Below are 16,912 nucleotides of genomic sequence, written 5' to 3' on the forward strand. Positions count from 1 at the left end.
ACCCTTGTGAATGTAAATAATGAATACAGAAAGAGCAATGTATGCAAAGTTAGGCTAAAGTTAGATGTCGAGAGGTAGCACAATGTAGGTGTTGTTGTTTTAATTTCACTTAGAAATACAAGTTGCTGTATTTGGACATCAGGCATTCGATTAAAGATAAAGGGATATGGTGACCACTGAGGAAATCCTTGTGGTAAAAGTTGCCATTTTATCCAAAAGCGTTTAGAATTATAATCATAACAAGTGAGTAAATTACAACAAAGATTTGTATTTGCAGTTAAAAAAAAAGGATCAACAACCTAACATGAACGTAGTAGAGTGAAGACATACAACTTGTAGATTACCTACCGGCTGACAGTAAGGGGTAAATTATAAAATAAAGCCAATTATGAAGAAGGGGGCGGGGTCTACATCGGAAGGTACATATCGTGGGTTATAGTTGCAAACAACAGATATTGACCAGCAATTTTACACTTTTGACAGATTTCAGATATTTCATATGGAAGAAGTTGATGAAAGTCAGCTCATGACGAAGGGTGAATCCCGAAACGCGTGGATTATTAGTTATAAAGGACTTCATTGACAGATAATTAATTACTTGTAAGATTTGGGTTAAATACAAGATGGTATCGAGTAAGATTGATTATATTTTATTCTGCGGTCCGGGAAAGAAGTGTCCATTACAGCCAAAAGAAGAGGCCACCGTTTGTCCCGCACCGCCAAACTACAGGTTTGAACTTGAAGTGGGGATTTTCTGCAGAGTTATGCTGGCGGTACATCTGCTACTATAAGGTAATACATCTGCAGAATTACTGCTGTAGAATTGCTGCTTGCAGTAATTCCTCTGAAATCCCCCTCAAATCCAATGTACTCCAAAAATGGGGATTAACACTGCCCTACCGCCACTTGTAATCCTGTGGTGAATCCACAGGACCAAGCAGCAGCGATGGCAAGTGCGTTTGGTGGGAATTCAGTGGATCTACTGCCAAATTACCACCAAACTAGTAATGCTGCACATTGTCCTTGATTTAAGGAGAGAGAAGTGATGGAAGCTAAAGCCACGTGGTCAAAGAGGAAGAGGAGTGGGGTATTGGGCAATATAAAGATATCCAGAAGGAAGTGAGGGACAATATAGGATAATGGAAATGCTGACAAAGTACACATGGAAGTAGGATGGAGGGGATTCATGGCCCTTCTAGCTTTCTTCTGTATGGTCAAAGGAGAGAAGAACTGAACAAATGATACAACTCAGTGTATTCTCAAAGATATTCACCAAAATAGTCAAATAAATAAATATTCGATGAGGAAGACCAACCTTAACTAAATGTAATTCTGGGATCAATGCAGGTACTGGATCATACACTGAGTACACTTATGGACCAATGTGAAACATTGGAAATCCAAGAATTTGTGTAGGAGAAAAAAATTGATTAAAATATAACAGTACTGTTTTTTAATTTACAAGCCATAGCGAGGTCCAAGATGGAATAAAAGGGATTTGAAAATCATAGCCACCACACTAAATTGTACTTAATAGTTATTCTTGAAAATGTGGAGAAACTCATGGAAATAAAAAAAAATAATGTTGCCTTAATTAAGGATATGGCTGAGATTATCTTGTTCTCAACAGCACTTAGGTGATTTTGGTAATACTAGAAGATGAAAACACCCAAAGAGCTCATTGACACTTTATGTCAATTAATCAGACCACAGATACGCTTGTCAGAATCATGATGGCATTATATATCATACATTTTATGTTAGCAGTTATATATCCTGCACCAGTCACAACCACAGTGGTCTGCCAGCGCCAACGCTTGTCTGAAAAGTGGCGTCCTGTGCCTCTGACAGGAGCGTCCAGATCTCTGTTTGCCCAGTAAGAGGAACGGAGAGGCCAGAGAGATAAACAAACTGGCCCAACTGCCTTGAAAAACAAAGGTAAACAAAAACGTGATGAAAACCATTGTCTCTAAAACCACATCTCCCATGAGTCCCTGCAGGCCAGTAGTCCCTAGCCTCAGTTCTGTCCTCCAAAGATGGCAAATGGCAGATGCTCCTAAGAACAGGTGTGCTACCCAGTAGGGCGGCTTATAGAACAGATAAAGGTTCTTAAATGTAGTAAGTCATTGGTTGCTTGATGGGCTTCAGTTGTGCTCCAATTTTCCCTTGTTGTTAGGAGGATTCTTTGTTTGAAAGGTGATGTAGTGACCTGTCTGACCGTAGGAGGGATAATCACAGATTGCCCCTGCAGCTGCCAGTAGTGATACAGCCCAGAGTGGACAGGGTGCAAGAGGAAATGCATTGGACACAGGAGGGGAACGGGATTTGGGGGGCGATTGGCCCGTTCCTTGTCGTGCCATACCTGCAAGGCCGCATCCTGAGATCTGGGTTGTAGTATTGTGGAGAAGTTGTGCAATTTTCTGTGAAATATAGTGTTGGGGGCTCGTTAGACTCGTCTGTAGTCACACACAATAGACAGACGGAGCCACCATTCCTGTTAACCTCCTTTATTCACATCACAATCATAACTGACTTTCCCCTCACCTGTCCCCTCCCCTTCCGCCCTCTTCCCGCTCTGCCATGTGTTTTTCCTTAAAGGGGCTGAGTCCCTATTAACCACTTACAACACCTCCCCCGGGTCCACCGCTGCTGGGCTCACTGGCCCTCCACTGCTGCCGTCACGCACGAGTTTGTGTCGGCCTCATCGCCAGTTGTTGGGGCTCGTTAGACTCATCTGCATACACACACAATAGACAGACAGAGCCACCATTCCTGTTAACCTCCTTTATTCACATCACCATCATAACTGACTTTCCCCTCACTTGTCCCCTCCCCTTCCGCCCTCTTCCCGCTCTGCCGTGTGTGTTTCCTTAAAGGGGCTGTGTCCCTATTAACCACGTACAACATAAAGAAAAGCAGACTGAGGAGAAAGAAACAACCTCTCCATGACCCTTTGGGAACTATGCCCCCAAGGTATAATAGAACAGGACCAAGAGTAGGGGTCGAGCTAGCAGAAAAGACGGCGAGACCAGTAGTATGAAGTTCATGTATAAGGTCAAGCAACACGATTATTATGATGAGAAATTATAAGAGATAAAGTTGGGAACATATTAGATGAGTCCCGGATGGGTACATGGCTGGGTATCAGGATCAAATCTGATGCTCTGAAGAGTACAAAAACTAGCAGGGAGAGCTAACAAGCTAACAAAATAAAACAGTTATCTGCTTGGTTCTCTGACAGCTAAACCACTAGCTTGAAAGCAAACCAGTGTATTGGTATGTCTAACATCAAAAATAACAAGGAGTCTGCTAGTTCGGACTTCATGCAAATAGTTTTTATAACCAAGGGCACCCAAATTAGTAAATATTCTACAAAAAACAAAGGAGATGCGCAGGAGTGAATGATTCCCAATGGGTGGTACCAAATAGGCAAGCCACCAATAAATGTGCGAAAGCGAGAAAGTGAGCAAAGCAATAAAATAGGGTGTATCCCCAACAGGGAGCCTGACACCATGAACAAATGACGATTAAGCAAAGTGCTGGGAGGATAGCTCAGGGACAACGCGCCCTTCTTGGAAACAAGACTTCACAACGCCACAAGTTTCCACCCGGTCCCGTGCATTGAGGCTGGAATCCGGCATGAAGCGTGATGAAGGTATCATTTTAATTTGTTTAAAAAATGATGGAGGACATGATACAGAGTAACTAATCCAAACGGGCAACAGAATAATAACGTGCATTACAGCAGCAGAGGGAGTCCAGGAACAAGGGTCAGAACATGTCTATTGTAAGACGATGACGTGCAAGGCAGAGGAAAAGATAAATACATTGAAAGAGTCACTTGGAAAAGGTGGGATTGCATCTGGGGCGGTGAACCAGGCTGGAGGAGTGTAGAAAACAATCTCCAAACTAACCTGACAGGAAATAAAGATCTGTACAGCTGATGGTATGGTTAAGAAGAATTCAGGGACTTTTATGGACAAGTCTAATGCCACAACTACTGATGGTGCAGATTTTAAGAACAGCGGAGATATGTATGGCAAAGTTCTTAAACATGTTTTTTTCTGATGTGATATTAAACTGGGACCCACCCTGCACTTGGTCGATAAATGAACAATCTTCTGAGGAGATGAGACGTTTATGGTAAGAATGTATACAAAAAGGCTTGCAGGAATAGTATGAGGGTAAGAAAGTATCAGTGAAGTTGTGGAAAGTTCAATGAAGAAAGGCACTTGTAAGGCTTGACAATATGACTACTGCTCTGCAGAGGTACAGGGATGCGCAGCGTCTGCCCCGTCCACTCAGACCCACACTACTCCTAAACCAGCAGTGATCTCAATCACAAAGTTGAAACAGGCACAGTCCGATAGTATAACCCCTTCCTCTCTTTTGGTAACGTGGGCCGAGGACACACTGTACTCTTCACGATGGATGTGTGCTTCTTACCATAGCAACCCAAATAGCTTTAGTACAATGAATCCAAAATAAAAGAGTGTACAATTAAAGATCTATAAAAATATAGGAACTAGGTAAGGCCTTCAGTTTTGCACTTCCACTCCATGAAGTTGACTGTCACCTAAAGGTGCTCCTTCACCACAATTGCAGGATCCTGGTTACAGTGCCTAGGGCAGAAGAGACGCTTTGCTCCACAGCAGTTCACCCCCACTGTTCCCTGGGGATGGTGTGGGATGTCATTCAGTGGTTCCTAGAGGTCGCAAGAGTGACCTCTGCTGATTGGCTGGTAACCTCTGTCAATCTCTTGCGGCCTCTGAGGGGGTGTGGCCATCTAAGGGGGCGTGGCCACCTCTACCAAGCACGGTGCAGCGTGTGCCTGGGTTCCTCCATTTTGACTCGCCGAACAGCAGCACGTGTGGTTCACTGGTTCCCCCTCGTGGTGTTGTGCTGCGCGCGTGCCAATGAGCGAGCTCTGGGCTGCTAAAACACAGTAAGTGATATGAGTATTCCAGGAACATATTCAATGTAAAGATGAGGTGACGTTTGTGTTAATTACTATGCACAGGCCATATGTTATAATGTAACATAACCTCTGTGGCCTTAAATACTGCACCCAGCCCATGCACTGCTTTCATTTTCTGAGTTTCCGGAGCGGACCATACTGTACTTTACTTGACATGTGTAATATCGCGCAGCAAGCCGTTGCAGTGATATAAGGTGATCAGACAGTTGTCTCTGGAGTGCTGCTATTGGGCGTTTGGCTCCCTTTCACATGAGAGTTGGTTTCACTACTTTTCCTACTTACGCGGTACGCGAGACGTTGAACCAATATTGCATTTGCTGTTATATTTAATGTGTGGGTGGCTGCTGCTTCCTCGGTCTAACAGATAAGTGCGAGGAGCACGATACTCTAGCTGATAGGTCAATGTTAGTGACGGGATTAGGGAACTACGAGAGGGAGTGTCACACTTACGTAGGCACGATGGTAAGGTTAGTGTGACCATCTTAGGTGATGGGGAGGGGGTTACTTGGTATAAGAATTCGCGAGTACAGTACTTAGGACAAGTGGTTCCTTCATGTGATAGGGTACGTCATTTTAAAGGTGTATTACGTATTGTGAATTCGGGTTTTTGATTTACCTGTTGTTTACATTTACAGCTGCATTTCTGCTAATTCTGTGCATTGCTGTAGTTTAGGTTCCCAGTCAGGATCCTAGGGTACAAGTGGTTGCTGCACTCATTTATTTCTGGTTACCCGAGGATGACGAGGGTTGAGCTGTTAAAGGATTTGTGTAGTTGTGAGTCAACAAGGATTGTAACTATGGATTAACTAAATGCGGGACTTCTGAGGCTCGGCTTTGGGATATACTGAGGGTTTTGATTACTGATTGTGTTCAGTTTCTTTATGCCCTTAGGGTAGAAGTGGTGGATTAGTATGGGGGAGTAGAAACTTTTTGAATGTATTGGTGAGTTGGGAGAGTGAGGGGTGGATGAACAGGCTGGGGAGAGGGTGAGCTTTGGAAGTATTGATTGCTGAGTCAGGGCTGCTCTGAGGGCTTTGTTCTGGAGAAGTTGTAGTTGGGATAGTTTTTTTGTTGAGGTGCCTCATAGTAGGACATTGCAGTAGTCTAACTTGGTTAAGATGAGGGCCCTAGAAGGAGTCTGCTTAGGGTGATGAGCTTGGCGGTATAAGCCGTGGGGGAGGCAAGCACGCTAATTAGGTTATTCTTGGTGAGATTAGAGTCTCCTAAGGTTTTTACTTTGTGGGATATGGTGATGGAGGTGCCATCTATCACTATTGAGGTGTAGTCAGGGTGGGGTTTTCTGGGCCTGGCTGGGGTGCCGACTATGAGAATCTTCTTTTTTTGCTCTTTATACAAAGACTATTGCTAGTCATCCAGTTTTGGATGAGAGAGTAGATTTTATTAATGCAAGCCATGTCCTGATCAAGGTGGCCTGTGATGGGAATAAGTATTTGTGTGTCATCGGCAAAGTTTATATAAATTCCTCCCATAGCACCTAGTGCTGTGAAGAGTAATTTAGTATAGGTGTTGTAGAGTGTAGGGGAGAGGCAGGATCCTTGTGGTACTCCCAGCGATACAGGGATGGGATTGGCTGCTTCTTCCCCTAAAGTGACTCTTAAGGTACAGTCTGAGAGGAAGGATTTTATCCAAGAAGTGGCTTTCTTAGAGATATTCTCCCTCTTTCCTTTTATCCTGGCTTTCCCCTATCCCCATACCCGCCCCTGTCACCCCAGAATGTGATTTCGCTCTGTAGTCCTGTTGAAATAACAGGGCGGATCCACATAAAGAGGGGATTTGGGTTCATACACTTCCCATGCAACATGGGACTTGACACACTGCTATATATGACGATCCATTCTTGTATGAAATGTCACAATACAGTGATATCGTAACCATATTTTCTCAGTTTACTGAGGGTTGATGCTTTATGATGCCACTTCCTGTTATGTAACATGGGGCGGGGCAAATGACATCACATCCTGTGATGCCACACAGGGCGAGGCCAAATGACATCACTTCCTGTGATGTCACTCATGGGGGCGTGGCATTGTGATGTCAATTCAGCTACCCCTGGCATTTTGGTGAAATGATGTCCCTGGGGATGGTTAGGGGGATAGAGGTCTCCTCTGCCTGGATGTCTTCTGTCTTAAACTCCCTAGCAAAGGATTTTGGGAAAGAATGTATCTCCAACAGAGCTCCAATTAATTCTTCTGAGAGTCCTGAGAGCCCAGAGAGGAAACAAAGAAGAGGAGAATGCCCTCTCATTATACAGGCAAAATGTCACAGGGATGGGTCCATAGCAAGGATGTTCTGCTCATTGACTTCTGAGATCATACCCAGAGTGCATTGTCCTTCAGGAAACAGGGACAGGAAGTGGTGGATAGCCTTAATGGAAATTAAGATGCTGGAACCCCTATCTAAGCCCACTACTCCCTGGTAGCTACTTTTGGTCATCCACTTCCCATGTCTGCTGACTTCAAAGGTACTCCACTGGTCAGCACCGGTATGCAGTGATGTTAACAGGGAAAAAAACAAGGAATGAAAAAATAACCAAAAAATATTGAAAAATAAATAATCAGGGGGCTGGTGGTAAAGGGTTAAAAGGTGTTTGGGGGGTTCCAGGCTGTGGTAAGCAGCTTGGGGAAATTGAGTGTTTGGGGGGCACTCACCCACCCGAGTTTTAAAAAAAACAATCGAAATTTGTTTTCATTCATTATTATTTAATCCGTTAGGTATTTCATTTGTTAAAATCACATGTAACCCTCAATGCCGTGGTTTGAGTGTAGCATTGTTATGTCACTGCTGCCATTGAAATACTGATTCCCGGGAGATCTCCTGGTGAGGATTCCTGTACCCTGGGAGGAAGATGGTGCCCTTCCTTTAGGCAGATCAAAAGGCAGAAGCCTGGCTATTGTACCTCATAGGATTGATGTGTATTAGTAGCTGGTATGACTGTCTCTGCAGCTACTGTCATAGCTATAGCCTGCTTACAGTGCTTACACTGGTGTGATATCAAAATGATGTGGCTGTATAATTGTGTGCTCATTGTAGTCACCCTGCCACAACCAGTCATCACTTATATTTAAAGAATGTCCATACCACCAAACTGACCAAGTCATACAATTATTAAGTTTAGAAACAGGCGCAAAAGATTAAAAAAGTCACCCCTGCCTGCTGTCACTTTGGGTTCCAGCAGCTGTCGAATACACATGTGACCTTTGAACCTGGCTTGTTCCACTACAGAGCTGGTGCTCAGGGAGTCAGGAGGCTGTTTCAGCAAAGGCACACGAGTGCATTATCATTTTGGCATGGAGCATTTATTAAAAGGGGTCTGATTAGCAGACCTTCTTTTCAGAAGTAGGACTATCTGCATCATTTTACATCAATAAAAAATAAAAGAACTTGGGCTACCCCACCCGCACCAGATGACCTTTCTGTCACATTTGGCAAGTGAGTCTATAGTTATGAAGCAAGGACTGAGAAGGAGATACCCACAATATGCTTTTTGAAGTGGGGCACGAACAGAACTAGCTGGGTAGTGGAAGAGAGGGTCTCTCAGGATATGCTATGCTCATGTTTAGATAGGGGAGTAACGGAACTGTCTGGTGAACAACCTTGAACTTGAAAAGCGATTGAGCGACCTACTGGAAGCCAATGTAAAGACAAGAAGGCAGGTGAAATCCACTTTCCGAACAATGCGTGCTACAGCATTCTGCACTCCCCGTAGTCTTGCAATAAAGTAGTAAGGATTGTATTATAGCCCATTAAAGATGATGGTGGCTCATGTCACGTAACCACTCCAGGAGTCCACGGGTACATTTAAGCTTCTTTATTTCATCCAGGTCCACGGTTACAGTAACTCTTAAAACAAACTGAGCGAGCCACTAACGGTCTATCCTCAGGCTCTCACAGATCAGGTCTAAATGATACTCATGGAACTATGCATGCATCACATTGACCCAAAATTCAATGAGCTATCATTCATCCACTGGCACCAACATTCTTCCAGCAGACAAGCAGGCAAGGAGGACCAGTGACAAGTACAACCACAAGCCTCATAACCTCAACCAACTCACGCTCGATATGACTCACCTCCCGCTCTTCCACAATCCACACACACTGACCAGAGGAACATCCAAATCCTGGCCTCAACCAGACACTCACACAAGAGGAAAGGTGATACCAACTACGAACAGATTCCTTCCAAGTCCTCTTGAAGAGAAGCACACAAATGTCAATCCCACGCTTTAACTGGTGACCAGCCAGACTCGAACCCATAGGATCATACTGAGGTGAGCAAGACACAAACACACTAGTGTAAGACATAAATCCATTATGAATGTTGTACCATACCAAGGAATAGACACATCCCCACTAAACGGTACACACTCCAAAATCCTACAATCCACTACTCACCCGGATTTCTCAAAACACCTCGTTTTGACTGAGCAACACAGGCTGAACCCACAAGTCCATTAATATCTCGTTTAACAGATAGATCAGCACAGCTGCTGTACCCGTCCACTTAACAGTTACACACATCGCCACACTGCAAACACCACACTAAATTGCTTGTATATAACCTCATGCGTGCACTAAACCCTTAGTGGCACATAACTCCTCGGGACATGTTACAAACATGTGAGGGGAAAAGATGCATTGAGGGAATGAGATGGGGAAGCAAAGGGGGTAAGAATATAAGGGACATGGGCTGGATTACCAAAGAACATGGTGTATGTCTTTTCCATGTTAGAAGGCATCCAAGTGTCAACTGCAGAGACTTTAGCTACGGTTAAATCTGCGGTTGCAATCTTGAGGATCAGCTCAGTGTTGTTGCCATATTTGGGACAAAAAAGGGTTGAGGAATCTACAAGAAATTGGGCTGAGGGGTAAGGAAGAGACTAAAGAGAAGGAGAGAAATTGAGGATCCTTGAGGGACCTCAAAGATACTGTTCTTGGGATGCGTTCAATTCTTCCAGCCAATGAAGTGCGGGTTGGCGAAATGACTGCTTGTATTGTGTGATCTGCAAAGGGTGTCTATATTTTGCTTCTGCAATAGAAGAGGATTCATACCCAGAGGTTTTGCATGGGCCCATTATCACGTGCATAGGAGTATTTGAAACCATCTTTTGGGTTACACCACATGGCAATGAAGGAGGTTTACTGCATGAAATATTGTAAAATAAATGTGCCCTTATACAGTTATAATGCTCTTGGTGTCCATCTCACACTTTTCCGTATCACACTCGTCAGCTGTTTTATTAAGACGGACCAATCATTCCGACATTTCTCTTGCTGTGCAAAAGAACGAATGCAAATGAAGGTGAGTAATTTGTTTATGTTTTCAACAGAAGAGGCAGTGTCGCAAATAAGAAGATTTATATGTACATATGTTTCGTCTCGCTGGCCCCAAATCGCGCAACAAGGTGCAGAGCAAATTGAATGTGTCAAGGTGGCCCCCAGCCCTGTCAGTCAGCCTGTTCCAGAAAGATCTCGCAGACACCCGCGAGCGAAAAACATTACAACCGACTGAGTCAAGGACAGGCGTCTCCTGTGCTTTCCAGAAGTCACGCTGTGGGAATGCCCCCCACAGACACATTACAGGGACTTTTTTGTAAATACCCCCTGTACAGTGAGTGCTGGAGGGACAGGCACTGTTTATCGTCCTGTAATTTTAGGACAGAGGGTGTAGTGTCCCAGACTCAATCATGCCATTGGTCTGACTTCCCTTGTCTGTTCTCATGGTGTCTCGGGTGATCAGTGGAGGCGGTCACTCTGCCATCTTCGAGTGGGGAGTGGCTAAGCCCACACCAGTGCCAAGGAGCGCATAGGTAAAACGAGGTCAATGTATTTTCTGTTTATTTTTTTTTGTTGGTAGGGAAAACTTTGCAGGGAGCTGTTATAAAGAGCAAAGTCCTATGGCAGCAAAGAAGTCAAGAGGTTCCCAAGATCTCTAAATACTGCTGATTTCGTTATAAGGTTTTTCACACCCTTTTGGTAATGTTTACAGCTGCCCACCCAATGACGATGTCATAATTCAGGATACTAATATATGAATATGTCAAAATCTCATCCGACCGGCCGACCAACCGTTTTTCACATCAACACCCCAGTCGCTCACGTTCGCCAGAGAAGCTGTTACACCTCTTGCCGCATATCCTGCTACCCTGTGTTGGTGCCTGCTTCCCACACATGGTTTACCCACTCCCTGCGGCATCCCTCCAGCAGTTTCCCCCTTCTTTGACTCACCCCCTGCGGGTCCCTCTTTGTCCCGCCTCTCTGTCGGCACGCACCCTTCACTGAAGCAATCTTCCACGTAGGAAAGGCAGATCTTCCTTTTTCCTCATTTTCTAATTTATTTTACTGGTCTGTTGGTAGTTTCATTGCTAAATATCCGGTCACTGTGTGTCAGGTTTGTTTCGCGGTGGTATGGGTTGGTGGGCGTTTGGGAGTGTGAGTCTGTATAGGTTGTTGTGTGTGTCCGCGGCGCAGGGTTGGAATTGAGCGTGTTGTGATTGAGCAAGTTCTTGCAGGAGGTGATAATTTTGCTGTTATGAATTTAGAGTGGGTGTTGTGGTAATCATGTGCGGGTGTTTTATATGGTAGATTTTTCTCAGCTGAACTCTTTAAAATCTGCAAGGAACTGGCCAATCCTGCCGCAGTATCTACCTCTCCTGTCCCCTCCCAGTCCGTCTGCGCGGCACTGGCTTCTCACTTCATTTCAAAAACTCAAGACATCCTGTCCTCACTCTCCTCCTACCACCTCCCTCCCCCTATTCCCTGCTCTTCCGCCGGCTCTTCTGCAGCCACCCCCTCCCTCCTTCTCTGCCTTTCCCCTTTTCTCTGCTGACAAGGTTTCCAGACAAGTCCGATCTATGAAGGTCTCGTCAAAACAGGTTCACCCCTGTTCCTCCAAAACTATCAAGGAGCACATCGACTCCCTGGCTCCTGCCCTGGCTGTCTTCTGCAATCACTCCTTCGCCAATGGAGTCTTCCCATCCCCCTTAAGCACTCCCTTGTGCTCCCTCTTCTTAAGAAACCCTCTTCCGACCCCTCCTTCCCGGCTAACTATAACCCAATCTCCATCACTCCCTTCCTGGGCAAGCTCCTGGAGAAACTAGCCATCTCCCAGCTAAATCTCCACAATGAATCTGTGGGTTGTCTTCATAACCATCAGTCTGGCTTCAGAGCGGCCAGAAGCACAGAAACTGCTCTTCTGAACATCTGTGAATACCTGCTCTCCAACCTTGACTCTAACACTCCGTGTGTTCTCATCTTGCTTGATCTCTCTTCTGCCTTTGACACTGTTAACCATGCCATCCTGCTCACCCATCTCTGTGATGACCTGGGTATCACTGGTCAGGCTCTGGGGTGGCTGATTTCTTTCCTCTCCAATTGACCCTCCAGGTCCAACTTGGGTCCTTCCTCTCTGACATCTTTTTCTCTACCTGTGGTGTCCCCCAGGGATCTAACTTCTCTCCTTGGCTGCTCAACCAATATCTGGCACTCCTTGCCCACCGCATCGCCGCTCTATGCCCCAACTTTCAGTGCTATGCGGATGATACTCAACTCATTTTCAGGCTACCCTCGGCCTCCTCCTCTCCTTCCCTCATCTCTGACTGTTTGTCTGCTATCCAGGAGTGGTGTGCCACCAATGACCTCTGCCTTAATGCCAGTAAGACTGAGATTCTACTCATCGGCACACCCACTCCCTTCTTTCCTGCAGCTCTCTGGCCGGCCTCTCTAGGCCCTCTCCCTGCTCCTACCTGCAAGGCAAAAAACCTCGGGGTCATCTTCGACTCCACACTCTCCTTCTCTCCTCACATTTCTGACGTCTCTAAGAATTCACACTACCAGCTGCACCTCCTTAGAGGTATTCTTCCTTTCCTCTCCTTCCCCCAGAAGCTCACTGTCTCCAGAGCCCTTGTTCTCTCTAAGCTGGACCACTGTAACAGCCTCTATCTAAATCTGCCTGCCTCTACTCTCCACCCTCTGCAACTCATCCAGAACAGGACTGCAAGACTTGTTCTTGGCCTGAAGCCCAGGGACCGTATCTCTCCAGGACTGAAATCTCTTCACTGGCTCCCAGTGGCTGTGAGGATTAAGTTCAAAACCCTCTGCATTGTCCACAAGACCTTCTGGGGCCTGGGGCCAAAATACCTTAAACTCTCCCTTCCTAAATATCTTCCTTCTCGAGCTCTTCGCTCATCCGCCTCCAACTCCCTCAGGGTCAGCCGCTTCTCCAAGCAACGAGTTGGGGGTAGATCTCTCTCCGCGGCAGGGTCCTCCCTCTGGAACAGCATTCCTGCCTCCCTGAAACTTGAGGAGAACCATTTCCAGTTCCGGAAGCACCTCAAAACCTTCCTCTTTGCTTCTGCTTTCTCTCCCCCTCTCCCCTGCTAAATTCTGGATTGAAACTGCACTGAATTGGCACTGGGCCACTCTCACTGATCTCTGTCCCTTGCCCAGCCACCTGCCCCTGGCACTCCCTCCCTGGCAACCACTGCACCGCAGGACTGTCTCTGTAGCCCCCTTCCGAGCACTTGTTCTGCACTTACCTTGTACTTGCCACCAGCTGGCCCCTTATTTATTTATCTTATTTTCCACTATCCCATGTACTGCACTTTCCCCTCTCCCTTGCCCCTAGCACTTTCCCTTTCCCCCCTTCCCATGCACTTGCGCGATCTGAATGACACCTGGCCTAGTAAGATCGCTGTCTGTCTTCCCCATGTCCTTCCTCCCTGCCTCGTCGCGCCTTGAAACACTTGTGTAAAGGCGAGTTATAAATGCCATATCATATCATATCATAGGTATGTGGTGTGCTTTCAGTAATATGTAGAGTTTTAGTAGTGTTGATGGTCGGAAGGGGGAGAGCCGTACACCGATGTTGCGTAGATTGTTTGGTGTTTAGCCTAATATTCCTTGTGTCAAAGTTAGCAATATTATGTTTTCTTTCGCTGGGCCTACTCAGTTTGGTTGACTCGACCCAGGAGTCAGCAAGGCAACCCCATCACTCGTGGTGCACCTCTTTGTATTGATGTTGCGTGCTTATCTTAGATTGTGGTTTCCTTTTTTAGGTTGGCAAAGAGCCAGGTTTTTAGTGATTTCCTGCAGGTCATATGTTCCACTACTGTTTAGATGCAATGTACTCAAATGGCTATGAACAAATGACCTATAAATTGACTCCATCTGTACTATGCACTACGACCATTCACTGTATTTGCCTTGACTGTACCTACTAGTTGTAGTATGTACTACTTTATACACGAGCCAGTGCCTTACCACTCTACTGTAACCGGAAGTGGCAGTAATTATATACTACCTGTATGTATATGTATTTATCTGACACTTTCTGTAACCAAGCTTTAAGTTATCTTGTCCTACTGCGCCCAGCTACCCAAGGGTTTGGCGCTCAATATTAAATAAACAAACAAACAAACAAATAAACTGTGTGTATTTCCATGGGGAGTATGTTCCAGAGTTTGGCTGAGATGTATGAGAAGGCTGATCCACCATATTTCATTTTTTGAATATTGTTTAGGTTCAAGACATTTGTCATAGCTTCATCTCAGGTTTTGTTACGGTCTATAGATGGAGATTTCATCATGCATAAATGCTGCTCCTTGGCCATGGATTGCTCTATGGTCCAATCACAGTGTTTTGAAGTAAATCCCTTTTTTGACTGCTAGTCAGTGTAAGGATCTTAGTACTGCCGTGGTGTGCTCTCTCTTGCCGAGTCTGAGGAATAGTCTTGCTGCTGCCTTCTGTATTCTTTGCTGGTTTTGTGTGAGGTAGTCTGGCATTCCAAGGTAGATGCTTTTGACATGACGAGAAAGACGATAGCCAGTGATTTGTGTGAGAAGGTGAGAAAGGCCACTCTCCGTTTCATTGTGTATGGATGGTAAAGCATTTTGTACCACATGACGAAAAGAAGTTCCCGAACGTTGGGAAAGCTGGAATATCATTTCCCCACAAAGGATATTTTCCTCTGCTGTACTAGGACGGGAGAAATTTCAGCCCAGGAGTGAAATGCTGAATGATAACATCTACAAAGTTTTACTCATATTCTGAGAAGAGCCGTAGTCCTATATGGAATTTCTATTGAATGAGTTCCGTGAACACTTAGCAACAATATTTTTTTGCATATTTGGGGATGGACTGGAAGAAATAAGGACCTCGCCCAGAAGTCAAGTAGAGCAAGAAATAGCAGTTTCTAAAGTCACAATTTGGAAAGAACATGTAGGATACTGTTTATGAAGTCCAGAAGAAGACAGATATCAGTGCCCAAGAAGGGGTAGTTAGATTATGTATTGTTGAAACTAATATGTAAGGGAAGTTTTACAAATAAGATGGAGAGGAATTTAGATATTATCCTTGATAGACACCTTTAGTTGACTATTATGTGAGTGCATGGCCCCCAGTGGACCTACCTCTTTTAGCAGGGAACTAAAGTTTGTGCTTCTGACATTATTAGTAGTTGTGTACATTTCTTGTGCCTTTTTCACTGTCTGCGTTATTTTGCACATGGTAATTCTGCACAAATGTAAGGTTCTCTATGCTTTCTGAATGCTAGATAACTTGATGTTTACCTTAGATATATGCAAGATGTACACATGAAATTAGGTGAGCATTGAGTTGGAATGTATACATATTTTATGTCGAAACTATGCAATATTAAAAATATATATATTTGTATTTGATGTTTTTTAGTAGAACTTGTTGAATAAAGGACATTTTTGATAAAACTTTTTTTATGTCCAATTTGCCATACACTGACCCTCCACCCTGGTACTCCTAAAGGGAATTAATCTTTTGCATATAAGGCATAAAGTGAATTAAAGTAGTACAGTTCCGTGAGGCATCACCTTAGGTTTATAAAAGCATTTCTTCACTACTGCATTGACTCGGGGTTCTAGTGTTATGCCATCGTCCTTTCATACTCCGAGATGCCAACTGCTAAGATGGAGTTTCAGAATTAGCCGTGTGGACAGATTCTCAGAGGCCACCCTATTCTGATGAACATGGAAAGACGCTCATGTTCTATCGTGGTAGTGTGAATGAGCAGCCCGGCCTCGGCTTAGGAGGGTGTGAGAGTGGGAAAGGGTTCAGTTAATCACACACAGAGCACTAATAATAAAACAAGTTAGGCAGAATTTATAAAAGAAAATATTTAATTTATTTATTTAGGCATTACAGCAGTACTCTTCTCAATGAAATCCACATGTAAGTAACATGGAGTTGGACTGGTCTACCGCAACTATTGAATCACCGATAGAGGGAAGTCACAGGAGATATCTAAACCTATTAATGCTATGGTCCTAAATTGGCCGCAGGGTCCGCAGACAGCTGCACCCATTGCTTCTGTGACTGTGGCTTAAAATAGCCTGCAGTCACATGAGACAGGTGGAGCCACTGATTGTGTGGATGTGGCCCCTAATAGCCTGCAGTGACAGTGAATATCTGACCACTTTACTTCTTTGGTTACAGTCCTAAATAACTCACAAATTCACATTATGATAGCTCAGGGGCAACGCACTTGCCTTGGAAGCAAGACGACGCAGAGCAACAAAGGTTCGATCCCCTCGACGAGTAGAAACCTCTAGTTATTAAGCATGTTATAAATAACCAATTATAATTACCAGGACATTTCTGAGGTTGTGCAACAAGTCAATATTGGCCCTCATTACAAGGTCGGCTGCCAATCCCGTATTACCATTACCGCCACCTGACATCCCAGTGCTACCGGGACATCACAAGAGGTGGCGGTAAGATAAGTTCTCATTCCCATGGAGTCTGATAGGACTCCATTGGGATGAGAACCCAGAAGCACCGGCACCGTTATTAACAGTGCCGGTGCATCAGTGTAAAACATGCCAGTAGGGTCCTGAACTCCCGGAAGGTCAGGCCTGCCGGTAGTTCCGAGCCCCTACCGGC

The sequence above is a fragment of the Ambystoma mexicanum genome, chromosome 3p (assembly GCF_040938575.1).
Source record: "Ambystoma mexicanum isolate Mex_15411 chromosome 3p, UKY_AmexF1_1, whole genome shotgun sequence".
NCBI classification, from domain to species: Eukaryota; Metazoa; Chordata; class Amphibia; order Caudata; family Ambystomatidae; genus Ambystoma; species Ambystoma mexicanum.